A 4,063-nucleotide genomic window follows, 5' to 3' on the forward strand; every position below is an offset into this window, starting at 1 on the left:
TATCTTAAAAGAAAAGTTCTCAGTTTTTTTTGGCATTGAGGGTGATATTAGCTGTGGGTTTGTCATATATGGCCTTCATTATGTTGAATATGTTCCCTCTAAATCCACTTTGTTGTGTGTTTTTATCACGAACAGATGTTGAATTTTGACAAGTGCTTTTTCTGCATGTATTGGATGAACATATGATTTTTATCCTTTATCTTGTTAATGTGGTATATCATGTTGATTGATTTCCAAGTATTGAACCATCCTTACATCCCCTGAATAAATTCTACTTGATCGTAGTGAGTGAGGCTTTAACGCTTTGTTGAATATGGTTTGCTTATATTTTGTTGAAGATTTTTACATCTATGTTTATCAGGGATATTGGCCTAATTTTTTTTTGTACTGTCTGGTTTTGGTTTCATGGTAATGCTCTAAAACTAGACAGTTTAGAAAATTCTATAGCCAGTTGAGAGGAAACCTGAAGATGAGGAATGTCTTCAAAGGGCTGAGAAAAAAGATGTCATTGTAAAATCACAACCCCAGCAAAACTGTTATGGAACCCAAATAAAAGAATTTTAGAAAAAAAGTCATTAAAGAAGCAAAGAAAAACCAAAAGTCTACCAACAATAAAATGCACTTTTTGGTAGTGAGGAATGCATATTTTTAAGAGTATATAAAATATTTATCAAAGTTGATCATAATACTAGGAACTAAGGGAGCCTCCAGAAGATACTCTTGGATAAAAAAGAATAATCTTAGAAAAAAAGGGTAGAGGTGCAAGGAGAAATAGTGAGCAAAGAAACTGGTCACATATTGGGTAAATTTAAACAAATACTGATTTTTATAGACAATGTATTATGTGGGGTTAAAAGAATGCTTGACAACATTAATATTTAAATCATTTGAGTTCCTTCAAGACATGGGAAAGGATTTTCAATATTTGACTCTTTCTAAGCTATTTAAGAAGTAAAAGAATAAAAAGATGTATGATAGGACACTAATATATATTAGAGAGGTAGGCTCCAGAGCCAGAATTTCAGGATTCAAATCTTAGCACTGACATTTACTAGCTTGTAGCTTTGGGCAAATAACTTTTCCATGGTTAGGTTAAAAAAAATTTTTTTTTTTAAATCAGAGCTGTAGAGATAATGCTAGTATCTAATTCATAGGGTTGTGGTACCAAAAGAACTTATGTAAAGCCATATGGATTTAGAACAGTTTCTCTAACAATTGCTAAGCAGTTTAAACCACAATTACAACATTCCAGCAAAGAAGAGGATTTAGAGTAGAGATTTAGAGGAGAAAAACCTTAATCCAAAAGAAATCAAGAAAGGATAAAAAGGAGATAAAGAAATATATCAAGTAGAACAAAATGAGAGCAAACTCTGCAAATATAGCAATAATTAACATAATGTAAAATAATACAATAATATAAATTAACTAAGGTCTTCAGTTAAAAGACCAATATTGTCAGACTGGATTAAGGAAAAAGTCTAGGAATGTGTTGTTCCCAAGAGACAGCTAAAACACGAAACCGCTGGAAACAGATTTACTAGTCCGAGTCAATGGATGGGAATGGATGGGAGTGGATGGGAGTGGATGGGAGTGAATGGGAATGGGTGGGAGTGGATGGGAGTGGATGGAGTGGATGGGAATGGGTGGGGGATGGGAGTGTATGGGAGTGGGTGGGAGTGGGTGGGAGTGGATGGGAGTGGGTGGGAGTGGGTGGAAATGGGTGGGGGATGGGAGTGTATGGGAATGGGTGGGAGTGGATGGGAGTGGGTGTGAATGGGTGGGAGTGGATGGGAGTGGGTGTGAATGGGTGGGAGTGGATGGGAGTGGGTGTGAATGGGTGGGAGTGTGTGGGAGGGGGTGGGAGGGGGTGGGAGTGGGTGGGGTTCTTCCTCCAGTCCCTGCCGGGCCTGCGCAGCGCGGTCCTCCGCGTGTCCGTCCCCCTCCCCCCCCCCCCGCCCCCCGCGGCCTTCCTGCAGCCGCCCGCCCCCAGGTGGTCCCGGCTCAGAGCTTCTGCGCGCGCCCCACGGCGATTGGTGGCGAGGAGCCCACGTCACGCCAGGTGCGAAAGGGAGGGAGGGCTTGTGACGCGAGAAGGCCTCCCGGAGGCTGCAGCCCAGAGCCCGGGTCCGCTCGCCGCCCGCTGCGGGGCCCCCAGGGCAGCTCCCTGGGCCGCAGCCGAGGCCGCCGGGTCGCCGGGTCGCCGGGTAGGGCTGCAGGATTAGGCCGCAGTCCTTCATGAGGGAGCAGGCTCCTTTCTGTGGTGCTCTCCGCCACGCGTTTATGGAGCTTCCGAAGGGCCCCGGGGATCACTGCCAGGCACAGCACGACCTTTACAGGACGAGTGAGCGGTGCAGAGATCCATGGCCACCCCGGAGCCGCGTGGCCGCGGTTACCCGGACACCAACGCGTAGCGCGAAGCCACCCGAGCGGGGTCGGAGAGTCCCCAGCTGGGCGGGCTAGCCCTGGTGCCCTGCTGCCCTGCTGCCCTGGTGCCCTGCTGCCCTGCTGCCCTGCTGCCCTGCTGCCCTGGTGCCCTGCTGCCTGCTGCCCTGCTGCCCTGGTGCCCTGGTGCCCTGCTGCCTGCTGCCCTGCTGCCCTGGTGCCCTGGTGCCTGCTGCCCTGGTGCCCTGGTGCCTGCTGCCCTGGTGCCCTGCTGCCTGCTGCCCTGCTGCCCTGGTGCCCTGGTGCCTGCTGCCCTGGTGCCCTGGTGCCTGCTGCCCTGGTGCCCTGCTGCCTGCTGCCCTGCTGCCTGCTGCCCTGGTGCCTGCTGCCCTGGTGCCCTGGTGCCTGCTGCCCTGGTGCCCTGGTGCCTGCTGCCCTGGTGCCCTGCTGCCCTGGTGCCCTGGTGCCTGCTGCCCTGCTGCCCTGCTGCCCTGCTGCCTGCTGCCCTGGTGCCTGCTGCCCTGGTGCCCTGGTGCCTGCTGCCCTGGTGCCCTGCTGCCCTGGTGCCCTGGTGCCTGCTGCCCTGCTGCCCTGCTGCCTGCTGCCCTGCTGTCCTTGCTTTCCGTGGGCTCCGGACCGCCGAACGAAGGGTTGCTGCTGCTGGGGAGGGTCCTCTCACTTCCTGTCCGTCTCCATTACATTTTCAAAGCACTGAGAGTTTCCAGCGGAGTATATTTGCAGGATACGTCAGTTTCTTGACATCGTGTCTGTGTTCAACTACGTAAAACTTTTTTCCCCCCCGTAACCGTATTGAGTGTTTGAACTAAATTCACATGGCTCCAGCGAGCCGGCCAGGCCCCGTGCAAGTCCCCATCAGGAACATGAGGTTTCTTACTACACACGGTCCAACCGGTGCGACCTTAAACACATTTATAGCGGAGCTTAAGAAATACGGAGTTACTACAATAGTAAGAGTATGCGGAGCGACCTACGACACTGCTCTTGTGGAGAAAGAGGGCATCCAGGTCCTGGACTGGCCTTTTGGTGACGGTTCATCGCCATCTAACCAGATTGTGGACGACGGGCTAAGTCTCGTAAACGTCAGATTTCCAAGAGCCCGGTTGTTGTATTGCTGTTCACTGCGCTGCAGGTCTCGGGAGGACTCCAGTGCTCGTGGCCTTAGCACTAACTGAAGGTGGAATGAAAAACGAAGATGCGGTACAGTTTATAAGACCGAAGCGACGCGGAGCTTTTAACAGCAAGCAACTTTTGGATTTGGAGAAATGCCGTTCCCAAATGCGGCTGCGCTACAAAGACCCCAGTGGTCATAGGAACAACTGTTGCATTCAATAAAACTTGGCTCCCTGATGCTGTTGCCTTGGAAATGGAACTTGAGACAGGACTTCCTTGTGGTACGTATTAGCCGACATGTAGGCCTAATGAATGACAAGCCTAATGGAGCTTCCATAGGAATCATGAAAAAGCCACAAGCCCGACAATTGCAGCCTCTAGGTTTGGCTTACCACCATTCCCATGCCAGAAATAATATGTAGGAAATTGAGAGATTAGGTGCCAACATATCCAGCACAATACTTGTATATTTTTATATCATATATAATTAAAATCCTAGAAATTATGAACAGCACTGTAAACCATATGTGGTTTATTCCTTTAGTCCTTT

General features: G+C 49.5%; 1 pseudogene; it reads left to right on the forward strand.

The window, feature by feature from the left end:
* The first annotated feature begins 2,939 nt into the window (after positions 1-2,939).
* LOC144295490 (protein tyrosine phosphatase type IVA 1 pseudogene) lies at positions 2,940-3,772 on the forward strand (annotated as a pseudogene).
* The last annotated feature ends 291 nt before the right edge of the window (positions 3,773-4,063 follow it).

This window comes from Canis aureus, chromosome 23, assembly GCF_053574225.1.
Source record: "Canis aureus isolate CA01 chromosome 23, VMU_Caureus_v.1.0, whole genome shotgun sequence".
NCBI lineage: Eukaryota > Metazoa > Chordata > Mammalia > Carnivora > Canidae > Canis > Canis aureus.